General features: G+C 43.9%; 1 protein-coding gene across 1 annotated transcript in view; it reads left to right on the forward strand.

Moving 5' to 3' along the window:
• The window catches only part of LOC117348294 (dual oxidase 1-like), a 201,892-nt gene that overhangs the window by 123,586 nt on the left and 65,279 nt on the right, over positions 1-13,027 (forward strand). The gene's annotated exons all lie outside the window — the stretch shown is intronic.

The following is a 13,027-nucleotide window of genomic DNA, read 5'->3' on the forward strand; positions in this document are numbered from 1 at the left end:
GCAGTGTTTCTTTGGATGCTTTTTGGGGCCCTGATGGTTAATCTTTCAGGGAATCCGTGCCAGGGTTTCCCAAAGGTCTGTGGAGCTTGACCCTGGTATCAGGTGAGTTCTCTGACTTGTAAATATACCAAAGAGTTTTAGAACCTTAGTATCTGTGTTGAAAGACAGTGAAAACCCATATTTTTAAAATAATATTAAGCCTGTTTCCATGGAAGCAAGAAGCAGAACAGCTTCCTTAGTCTAAATGGAAGAAACAGCTTGCTTATGGTAAATCTCTGTGTTGAAACAGATTTTGGGGGGGGGGGAATTTGGCAAAGGTGCAAAGAACTGGTGTTGCTCATAAAGGCTTCATAAGACTCCAATTTCATATTGTTTCCTCTCATTCTATAAGGAAGTATGAATGTTAATTCTGACAACCTGGCAATAAATCCAAATCACTTTGACGGTATACCTTCTTTATTATTAACATAACTTGCACTAGGACAAGAGCATCAATGTTCATTGTAAACCAACAAAAGGCAGTCCCCTGGTCACACTTCAAGCACAAAATCACACACAGTACCACATAGACACAGTCTGTGCCCTAATATCTGGGTCTTCCAAATGATAAGAAACTTCCTTCCTTAATAGTCTCTCCGCATACGCAGGTACCTGAGTACCCTCCTTCCCTGGTCCAGTCTTTTCAGGTACTATGATTTATCCTTCCACAAGAGTCCTTCTTGACTCAGGACCTCCCTCCTGGAAACCTCTACATTTGTGTCCTCCCTGTTCTGCCAAGCCATGCCATGCCAGGAGGTTTTTACTTCCTGCTCCTTGGTGAGCCATGCCTTACTGGCCAGAAAGCCTAACATTAAGAACATAAGAATAGCCTTACTGGGTCAGACCAATGGTCCATCAAGTCCAGTAGCCCGTTCTCACGGTGACCAATCCAGGTCACTAGTACCTGGCCAAAACCCAAGGAGTAGCAATGTTCCTTGCTACCGATCCAGGGCAAGCAGAGGCTTCCCACATATGTCTTTCTCAATAACAGACTATGGACCTTCAGGAACTTGTCCAAACCTTTCTTAAAACCAGCTATGCTATCCGCTCTTACCACAACCTCTGGCAACGTGTTCCAGAGCTTAACTATTCTCTGAGTGAAAAAAAAAATTTCCTCCTATTGGTTTTAAAAGTATTTCCCTGTAACTTCATCGAGGGTCCCCTAGTCTTTGTAATATTTGACAGAGAGAAAAATCGATCCACTTGTACCCGTTCAACTCCACTCAGGATTTTGTAGACTTCAATCATATCTCTTTTCCAAGCTGAAGAGCCCTAATCTTTTTAGTCGTTCCTCATATGAGAGGAGTTCCATCCCCTTTATTATCTTGGTTGCTCTTCTTTGAACCTTTTCTAGCGCCACTATATCTTTCTTGAGATGAGACCAGAATTGAACGCAATACTCCAGATGATGTCGCACCATGGAGCGATACAGGGGCATTATAACATTCTTAGTCTTGTTAACCATCCCTTTTGTAATAATTCCCAGCATCCTTTTGCTTTTTTTGGCCACCGCCGCACATTGGGCGGAATGTTTCATTGTATTGTCTACGATGATACCCAGATCCTTTTCTTGGGTGCTAATCCCCAAGGTGGACCCTAGCATCCGGTAACTGCGATTCAGGTTATTCTTCTCAATGTGCATCACTTTGCATTTGCCCACATTAAATTTCATCTGCCATTTGGATGCCCAGTCTTCCAGTTTCTTAATGTCCAGCTGCAATTTTTCACAATCCGCATGCGTTTTAACAACTTTGAATAGTTTAGTGTCATCTGCAAATTTAATCACCTCACTCTTTCCAATTTCCAGATCATTTATAAATAAGTTAAATAGCACCATTCCCAATACAGACCCCTGTGGCACCTCCTGCTGGAAGGTAGCTTAACTGCCACATCAGTGAGGGGGTGTTTCTCGGGATATCCGATACTATGCCACTCCCTCACAGTGTTCTTGTCACCTAAATCTATGCATAGAAACATAAAGGCAGATGAAGGCTAAATGGCCCATCCAATCTATCCATCCACAGCATCCACTATCTCCTCTCCCTATGAGATCCCACATGCCTGTCCCACACTTTCTTGAATTCACACACAGTCTTTGTCTCTACCACCTCTATTGGGAGACTAATCCATACATCTACCACCCTTCCAAGGATTATGCCTGAGCCTATCACCTCTTAACCTCATCCTATGCCCTCTTATTCTGGAGCCTCCTTTGAAATGAAAGAGATTTTCTTCATGCGTATTTATGCCATGTATGTATTTAAACATCTCTATCATATCTCCCCTCTCCCAACTTTCCTTCAAAGTATACATATTGAGATCTTTAAATCTGTTCCCATACACCTTATGATGAAGACCACCAACCATTTTAGTAGCCTTTCGACTCCATCCTGTTTATATCTTTTTGAAGGTATGGTCTCCAAAATTGTACACAATAAATGAGGTCTCACAAGAGTCTTATACAGGGGCATCAATATCTCCTATTTCCTACTGGCCATATCTTTCCTTATGCACCCTAGCATTCTTATAGCTTTTGCAGTCACCTTTTCAAACTGTTTGGCCACCTTTAGATCATCATCATGCTATCATACTCAAGTCCCAGTCCTCGTTTGTGCACAAAAGTTCTTCACTCCCTAAACTGTACTGTTTCTTCAGGTTTTTGCAGGCCAAATGCATGACCTTGTATTTTATAGCATTAAATCTTAGCTGCCAAATTTCAGACCATTCGTTAAGTCCTTCCTCACACCATCAGGGGTGTCTACTCTATTGCAGATTTTGGTATTATCCACAAAGAAGCAAATCTTACCCGACAGCCCTTTAGCAATATTGCTTAGAAAAATGTTAAAAAGAGCAGGCCCAAGAACCGAAACTTGAAGCATACCACTGGTAACATCCCTTTCTTCAAGAGATTTCCATTGACCACTGCCCTCTGTCGCCTTCCACTCAACCTGTTCCTGACCCAGTCTGTCACTTTGGGGCCTATACCAAGGACACTCAGTTTATTTATTAGACACCTGTGTGGAACACTGTCAAAGGCTTTGATAAAATTTAAATATACCACATCTAGCGCACTCCCTCTATCCAGTTCTTTGGTCACCCAGTCAAAGAAATTGATCAGATTTGTCTGATAAGGCCTGTCTCTAGTGAATCCATGTTGCCTTTGGTCCTGTAAAACGTCACTATTCTCTGTTTTAAAAACGTTTCTATTAATTTACTTACCACAGAAGTCAGACTTACTGGCCTGTAGTTCCCTACTTCTTCTTTACTTCCACTTTTGTGGAGAGAGTCCACATTGGCCCTTCTCCAGACCTCCGGTACCACTCCCAATTCTAGAGAAGCATTGAAAAGGTCAGCCAGTGGAGTCACCAGAACTTCCCTAAGTTCCTTCAGTGCCCTCGGATGTATACCATCTGGCCCCATTGCTTTTATCTACCTTTAGTCTAGCTAGCTCCTCATGAACACAATTCTCTAAAAATCGATTAGGATCTACCACAGCTACTTGTGTTTGTCTTCAGCAGTCCCGCTCCCGGCACTTCAGCTGTGAACACAGAACAAAAATATTTGTTAAGCAATTCAGCCTTATCTTTATCAGCTTCTACATATTTCTTCCCTTCACCTTTGAGTCTCACAATGCCACTTTTGCACTTCTTCCTATCACTAATATATCTAAGAAAAAGTCGTGTTGACTATTTTTTCTTCCATTTGCATTTTTGCTGGATATAGGGGAGTCCCTGGACATCATGTACTTGGACTTCAGCAAAGCATTTGATAGCGTCCCACACCGCAGGTTATTGAGCAAGATGGGTTCGATGGGACTGGGTGAAACATTAACCGCATGGGTTAGGGACTGGCTTAGAGGTAGACTTCAGAGGGTAGTGGTAAACGATACGATGGAGGTGATCAGCGGAGTGCCGCAGGGCTCGGTCTTGGGCCCGATCCTATTTAACATCTTCATAAGAGACTTGGCTGAGGGGCTTCGAGGTATCACGGAAACATGGTGGACTGAGGAAAACGTCTGGGACACTGTGCTACCGGGATACAAACTATACCGCAGAGACAGAGTGGCTCAAAAAGGTGGGGGCGTTGCCATCAGTGTTCCCTCTAAGCGGGCGGGTGTTGTGAGCAAACTTTTTTCACCGTGAGCCAAAAATATCGGGCGCCAGCAAGTTATGAGCCAACTCGCCCGATTCTCCTCTCGCCGCCCTGCCATCTGCCGTACGCCTCTTCCGATCGTGCGCTGTGACGAGAAACGTGTGCGCTGCGATGTAATATTTTGTGTGCCAGCGCACGCCAGCGCAGCTTAGCGGGAACACTGGTTCAAATGGTTTTATTTATTTCCCCAAATTTATTTTTGTTATACGCATTGAAAATATTTGATATTGCGTTTAAATCAAAATCTCAATAAACTTGAAACGAGTGCCCGTGAGATTGTGGGAGGGTTAAATACTCAAAACTTAGAAGTTTTTGCTACGCCAGCTTTCTGGTATCTTTACATACAGTGGCGTACCTAGCATATGTAACATCCGGGGCCCATCATTTTTTGGCACCCCCCCCCCATCTGTAAGAAAAACATGATTTTTAGTAACAAACCACACGTCACACATGAGTACCTAGGAAAAGGCAGCATCTTACATATTGCAGTGAGCAGTACATCAATACACCCATTGTAAAACTAAACAAGCCAGACCAGCACAGATCAATCCTACACCGTCAATCCTAACAGAAAACCATGTCTTTCGAACACACAGAACACAGAAAACACCTTCGCCTAGTAAGGAATATGTAATCACAAACTAACCCCTCCCTCTTTTACAAAACTGTAGTGTGGATTTTAGCTACGGAGGTAACAGCTCTGATGCTCATAAAATTCTGAGCATCAGAGCTGCTACCACCAAGGCTGGTGCTAAAAACGCTTCACAGTTTTGTAAAAGGGGGGATAAAATAAAAATACATAGACAAAGGTTAAATTGAACCAGCAAGAAGCTGGACTCTGCATACAATGCTTCACAGAAACAGTGACACATGTCTCCTAAAGCAATAAATAAATAGAAAATTTTTTCTACCTTTGTCTTCTGTGGTTTCTCCTTTCCTCATCTTCTTGTAACTCTCTTCCTTCCATCCACTGTCTGCCGTCTCTCTTCCCCTATATGGCATCTTCTCTCCTTCTATGCCCCTTCCAGAAACTGTATGCCTCCCCCTTCCATCTCTCCTTTCACCCCATTGGTCTGGCATCTCTCTCCTCGCCTTCCCTCTCCCACACCTCTCCTCATAGTCTGGTATCTCCCCTTCCCTGATTCTCTGGCATCTCTCTCCTTTCCTTTTCTTCCATCTTTCGCTCCCCCTCCATGCTCTCACATCTCCCCCTTCCTTTTCCCTTAGACTGGCATACCTTCCTCCTACGCTCCAAGCCCTGGCATCTCCTTTAATTCCCTCCCTCATCTTCCTTCTCCCTCCAGCTGGGTACCGCAACACTCTTCCCTGCAGCTCTGCACTTCCCCACAATTGCCATGCTTCGGTTCCTCTTCTTCCTTCCTTCCTCCCCCCCCCCGCGGGACCCTGCGGCACCATCAACTCTTACTCCCTCTAATGTCGGCCCTGCAGCTCCAGACTTCCTCGCACCTTCTCCCCTCCCCCTTTGGATCGCTATTATTTTAAATGTTATAGCCGCGGAGCTGTATCCATCAGTGGAGATGTCTAACCTCGGCCTGCCCCGGAACTCTTACTGCAGCAGCCGCCCGTCTAGGCAGGAACAGGAAGTCACTGTTGCAGTAAGAGTTCCGGGGCAGGCCGAGGTTAGACATCTCCACTGATGGATACAGCTCCGCGGCTATAACATTTAAAATAATAGCGATCCAAAGGGGGAGGGGAGAAGGTGCGAGGAAGTCTGGAGCTGCAGGGCCGACATTAGAGGGAGTAAGAGTTGATGGTGCCGCAGGGTCCCGCGGGGGGGGGGGGGGAGGAAGGAAGGAAGAAGAGGAACCGAAGCATGGCAATTGTGGGGAAGTGCAATCCCCCCAATGCGTCCCCTTACCTTACCGACGCGTGTGTGCGCTGTGAAGAGAAACTTTGCGCTGCGATGTAATATTTTGTGCGCGAGCGCAGGCCAACGCAGCTTAGCGGGAACACTGGTTGCCATATACGTCAAAGAGGAAATTGAATCTGCTGGAGAGAACATGCCACAACTGACGGATAAGTTAGAGTCTCTATGGGTCAAAATTCCAGGAACAAATGGCCTGGAAACGAAGATCGGCATCTACTACCGACCAGGGCAGTCCAAAGAAATTGATGGAGAAATGACAGATGAGATTAAACGCAACTGTAGGGATGGAGATCTGATAAGTTCTGATCCAGGGCATCAGAACACAGACAGGGTTAACATGCAGGCGGTTCTGAGCACAGGCCAGGTCGGCACACCGACCTAGGCCCTGCAACATAGTTATCATGGGTGACTTCAACTATCCGGGAATAGACTGGAACCTAGGCATCTCTGGCTGCATTAGAGAGACCAAGTTCTTGGATGCTGTAGGCGATTGCTTCCTGGAACAATTTGTCAAGGAAAATACTAGAGGAAATGCAATTCTGGACTTAATTCTAAATGGCCTGCGAGGACCAGCACAAGATGTAGAAGTTGAAGGGACGCTGGGAAGCAGTGATCACAATATGATCCGCTTTGATCTGGATGCAGGGGAGAAACATCGGTCCAAAACGACAGCCACGGCACTGAACTTCCGAAAAGGGAATTACGAAGGGATGAGACTCATGGTAGGGAAGAAGATTAAGAAGAGGATAAGCACTGTAAAAATGCTAGAGCAAGCTTGGTCCCTTTTTAAGGACACAGTAACCGAGATGCAAAATATATATATACCGCGTATCAACAAGGGATCCAAGAGGAAAAAGAACAAAGAACCGGCGTGGCTCACTGTAGAGGTGAAGGAAGCGATCAGAGACAAGGAAACTTCATTTAAGGAATGGAAAAGGTCAAAAATGGATGAAAACTGGAACAAGCACAAACAACATCAACGCAGGTGCCATAAGGCGGTAAAAGGGGCCAAAAGAGACTACGAGGAAAAAATAGCCAAGGAGGCGAAGAACTTCAAGCCGTTCTTGCGATATATTAAGGGGAAACAACCCGCAAAGGAAGTGGTGGTACCGTTGGATGACCATGGAATAAAGGGAGCACTAAAGGAGGACAAAGCAATCGCTGACAAACTGAACACATTTTTTGCATCTGTATTTATCGAAGATGTACACAGCATACCGGAACCCATCAAGCTATATGCTGGAAACGAAGACGGAAAGCTGACAGGATTGACGGTCAGTCTAGAGGAGGTATGTAGGCAGATTGATAGGCTTAAGAGCGATAAATCCCCGGGACTGGATGGCATCCATCCCAGGGTCATCAAGGAACTGAAAGGGACCATAGCTGAACTGCTTCAACTAATAGCCAATCTGTCGATCAAATCGGGAAAGATTCCGGAAGACTGGAAGGTAGCGAATGTTACACCGATCTTCAAGAAAGGTTCGAGGGGAGATCCGGGGAACTACAGACCGGTGAGTCTGACCTCTGTACCGGGAAAGATGGTAGAGTCACTGATAAAGGACAGCATCATTGATCACCTTGATGGAAACGGGCTGATGAGGACCAGTCAGCACGGTTTTAGCAAAGGCAGATCGTGTTCGACGAACTTGCTGCACTTCTTTGAGGGAGTAAACAGACAGATAGACAAGGGCGATCCAGTCGACATTGTACATCTGGATTTTCAGAAGGCGTTCGACAAGGTTCCCATGTAATTGAGGGTGAAATACTCACGTGGATTAAAAACTGGCTGGAGCATAGGAAACAGAGCGTGGGGGGTAAATGGACAATACTCGGACTGGAAGAGTGTCACCAGTAGGGTGCCGCAGGGCTCAGTGCTTGGACCCGTGCTCTTTAACATCTTTATAAATGATCTGGACATAGATATGACGAGCGAGGTGATTAAATTTGCGGATGATACGAAGTTATTCAGAGTAGTAAAGACGCAGGGGGATTGCAAAGATCTGCAACGTGACATAATCAAGCTCGAGGAATGGGCATTAACATGGCAGATGAGGTTCAACGTGGATAAGTATAAAGTGATGTCGATAACAAAAATCTCATGCACGAATACAGGATGTCCGGGACGGTACTTGGAGAGACCTCCAAGGAAAGGGACTTGGGAGTTCTGATCGACAAGTCGATGAAGCCATCCACACAATGTGCAGCGGCAGCAAAAAGGGCAAACAGAATGCTAGGAATGATAAAGAAGGGGATCATGAACAGATCAGAGAAGGTTATCATGCCGCTGTACCGGGCCATGGTACGCCCTCACCTGGAGTACTGCGTCCAACACTGGTCGCCGTACCTGAAGAAGGACACGGTACTACTCGAAAGGGTCCAGAGAAGAGCGACTAAGATGGTTAAGGGGCTGGAGGAGCTGCCGTACAGCAAAAGATTAGAGAAACTGGGCCTCTTCTCTCTCGAACAGAGGAGATTGAGAGGGGACATGATCGAAACATTCAAGGTACTGAAGGGGATAGACTTAGTAGATAAGGACAGGTTGTTCACCCTCTCCAAGGTAGGGAGAACAAGAGGGCACTCTCTAAAGTTGAAAGGGGATAGATTCGGTACAAACGTAAGGAAGTTCTTCTTCACCCAGAGAGTGGTAGAAAGCTGGAACGCCCTTCCAGAGGCTGTTATAGGGGAAAACACCTTCCAAGGATTCAAGACAAAGTTAGACAAGTTTCTGTTGAACAAGAACGTGCGCTAGTAGGGCTAGTCTCAGTTAGGGTGCTGGTCTTAGACTAGAGGGCCGCCGCGTGAGCGGACTACTGGGCATGATGGACCACTGGTCTGACTCAGCAGTGGCAATTCTTATGTTCTTATATTCTTAAAATTATATTATTCACCAATGACGCCAAACTATGCAACATAGTAGGCAACAGCACAACAGATGAAAGCATAGTGCTCGACAAAAGCTCAATGCCTGATAGTATGACGTAGGATCTACTCCTGCTGGAGCATTGGTCAAAGACTTGGCAACTAAGTTTCAATGCCAAAAAATGCAAGGTCATGCACCTTGGCGGCAAAAATCTATGCAGGACTTACACCCTAAATGGTGAGATCCTAGCAAGGACTGTAGCAGAACGTGACTTGGGGGTGATCATTAGTGAAGACATGAAGACTGCCAATCAAGTGGAGAAAGCTTCATCCAGGGCTAGACAAATCATGGGCTGTATCCATAGAAGTTTCGTCAGCCATAAGCCCGAGGTCATAATGCCATTGTACAGATCCATGGTGAGACCCCATCTGGAATACTGTGTACAATTCTGGAGACCGCATTATCAAAAAGATGTGCGGAGAGTTGAGTCGGTTCAGCGAATGGCCACCAGGATGGTCTCGGGTCTCAAGGATCTCCCGTATGAGGAACGACTGAGTAAGTTGCAGCTGTACTCACTCGAGGAACGCAGATTGAGACGTTCAAATATGTCACAGGCCATATCGAGGTGGAAGAGGATCTCTTTTTCCTTAAAGGACCCACGGCAACAAGAGGGCATTCGTTGAAAATCAGGGGTGGGAAATTTCATGGCGACACCAGAAAATATTTCTTCACCAAAAGGGTGGTTGATCGCTGGAATAATCTTCCACAGCAGGTAATTGAGGCTAGCAGCGTGCCAGATTTTAAGAAAAGATGGGATTGGCATGTGGGATCTGTTCATGGAGGTAGTTAGGGGATGGGCCATTAGTGTCGGCAGACTAGATGAGCCGTGGCCCTTTTCTGCCATCATGTTCTATGTTTCTATGTTACTACTCAAAAAAAGAGAGAACACAAAACAAAAAACAAGTAAAAATAGCAACCAGACCTGATGTTTCCCAAGGCTTCACTTTTAATCAAATAATTATTGCCCTTATTAGGATAAACAACTCTCTGATGGTCATTTGGTCAAGTGACTTGTGTTGTGCAAAAAAAATTTTAAACCAATAAAGTGCTTAACGTGCATACAGTGTCCAAGAAAGGAAAGCACATATCATACTCGCCCGACGGCTGCCCAACCGTTTCACATTTTTCGTCAGGGGCTGTGCCTCCATAAGCTATTGCACATAAATCTAAAAAATATATACAATCAATAATTAATTGAGCGCTAAAATGCAAAAACAAGCAAACAGTACATGATTATAAATATTCTAAGTTTTTAAAATTAATAAAAAATACTAATAACTCAACCAACCTCTCTAAACTTTTCTAGATATTGTAGCCTGTCTTCCTCTTTCTGCGATCTTTTGTAGTTTATGAAAGCTAACCCAAAGCAGCCTTCTTTTCTTTACAAAATGGTTTGATGCCCTTACAATAATCCTTTCTGTTTTATCCACTGCTTTCCTACTTCTTCCAGATGTTCCCATCCTTATAACAATTTTTTGACGTAATCCCCCATCTGAAAAAAAATGGTGTTTTTTTAAGTCTAGAACTTTTACTTTCGAAAGAGCCCTCTCTACACCTGTCTTAATATTAAACCACACCATTCAGTGATCACTGGATGCCAAATGATCACCCACTGTAACATCAGAAACATTTTCCCCGTTTATAAGTTCTAAGTCCAATATGGCCCCCATCCCTTCTGGAACAGCTCCTTATAGAAGCTCTCTTCTAGTAGCTACGCATATGCAAGCCCAATGACTGCAAGGTTCCAGAACAAACCTTGATACAGGGCCCATGGCCAAGAACTCTCACTGCAGTGACTAGACTAGGTATGTTTGGAAGTGAGGGAGGATAAATTCTCAGTTGTGAGTGAAGACTTATGGTGTTTTATTTCAGTCCAAAACATACAGTAGTGAAGACGTACCAATAGTGTTTCGGCATACCAATCAACCTGCATCAGGGGCCACTAATATAAACAAGTAAAACCAATGTTGAAAATCAGTTGAAACATAAGAATAATAAACACACAAAAGAAATAATAAAAATGAATTTTAAAATTATCAAATAGACAATAAAAGGATGCCATGAACAAACCTGTGAATTGAACATCGCTGAAAATGGCATCACTCTTTTAAAAGATAATACATCAATCTAAAAAAAAAAATATAGATATATACAGGAACTTTAAAAAAAAAAATTTAATGTGGTGTCTTATATACCATTAAATCTCCCAAAGTATTCAAGGCGGTTTACAAAACAATTAAATTGATTTAAGTAATGTCCAAAAATTTAATCAGGTACATGTAAAATATGTAAAGGACATAATATCACATAAGAATCAATAAAAATGTGATGAGCTTATTGTACCTCACGCTATTTTTTTTTTCCTATATTTTGGACTGAAATAAAACATCATTGATTTTATCCCGCTGGCTCTCGTGGAAACCTTTTTTGTCCTGTCCCACTGTTTTCTCTTTGCGCTTGCGGGCCTTCTCTCTGTTGGACTGCTCGTTGCATGAAGACTTATGGTGCCAGATTTTAGCTTTGGTTCCAACTAAGCTGAAAATATAAAGGACCGTGAAAAAATAAGATTTAATGATCGGATGGGTTGTATCATATAAATAAATACAAGGTATTTGTCACGAGCTGCTCTTATTCCCACCTAAGAGGTGTTGTGTTCTCTGTATATTTAATATTGGGGAGGAAATGGTCTGAAATTTTAAATGAGTGATCTCTTTCGTAGTTTTAAGCTAGAGCACAGCACTGTCACATTAAATGTAATCAAGACAGCCCATCCCTAATGTACGTACAGTTGTGTCACCTACCTTAATCATTCTGTTCTTGGCCTTTGTCCTAAAGCAGCCAATTAATCAGCCTGTTATAGGAGTGAGCAATGGGGTTGTGCCCTCTGACAATCAGGCTTAGACCTACAATGTCTTTCATGTACACCTAGTTAGAGACATGTAACTGCTTAGGCTTATATCTTGTGAAATGTTATTGTTCTTTTATGTATTTTATTGAATGGCTGTATCTCACAGCCAGATTTCTTATAAAGATAGGTTATAAATTATTACAATTAATTAAATTGGTGACAAAAGGCCACCTGTGACTTACTCAAGATTTGTGCTGCTTACACAAATTATTTTCTAGAAGGATCTACCTTTCCCACCGGCTGGTGCTTTATGCAACATACAGCGGTGGGGGCAAGGAACAACCTCACCAGCAGAACAAAATGGACTACCACAGGAGAAAGACACCAGAGAGGTAGAAGCACGTTAACTTATGAATAGCAGGCTGTGAGTGGGGAGAGAAAATCTGAAGGCAGTAAGAGACAATAGTTAATGGCTGTGAGATGAGACGTAGGCTGCTAATGAGAAAAAAGCTTGCAGGCGCTGAAGGAGGGAACTTCTGTCAATAGAAGAAAAGCTAAGAGCCCTAAAAGAGGAAAGAGCTAGAGGCAGAGAAGAGAGCTTGCACCTATGGAGAAAAAAGAAACCTGTCAGCAAGCAAAGCATTCCAACAAAGAGAACAGAAACATGAAACGTGGGGCTCCTTTTACAAAGGTACGCTAGCGTTTTTAGCGCACGCACAGGATTAGCGCGTGCTAGCTGAAAAATTACCGCCTGCTTAAAAGGAGGCGGTAGCAGCGTGCGGCATTTTAGCGCGCGCTAAAACTGCTATGGCGCCTTTGTAAAAGGAGCCCATAGAGAACAATAGTAGATAAAGATCTTATGGCCTATCTAGTCTTCCCATCCAAGATGCAAGATCATGCACCTCGGCAGCAGAAATCCATGCAGAACTTACACCTTAAATGGTGAGATCTTAGCTAGAACTTCAACAGAGCGAGACTTGGGAGTGATCATCAGCATAGACATGAAAACTGCTGATCATGTGGAGAAGGCTTCATCTAAGGCAAGACAGTTGTTAGATTGCATCCGCAGGAGTTTCGTCAGCCGGAAGCCTGAAGTCATAATGCCATTATACAGAACCATGGTGAGACCTCATTTGGAATACTGTGTGCAATTCTGGAGGCCACACTACCGAAAAGATGT

Source organism: Geotrypetes seraphini, chromosome 14, assembly GCF_902459505.1.
Source record: "Geotrypetes seraphini chromosome 14, aGeoSer1.1, whole genome shotgun sequence".
NCBI lineage: Eukaryota > Metazoa > Chordata > Amphibia > Gymnophiona > Dermophiidae > Geotrypetes > Geotrypetes seraphini.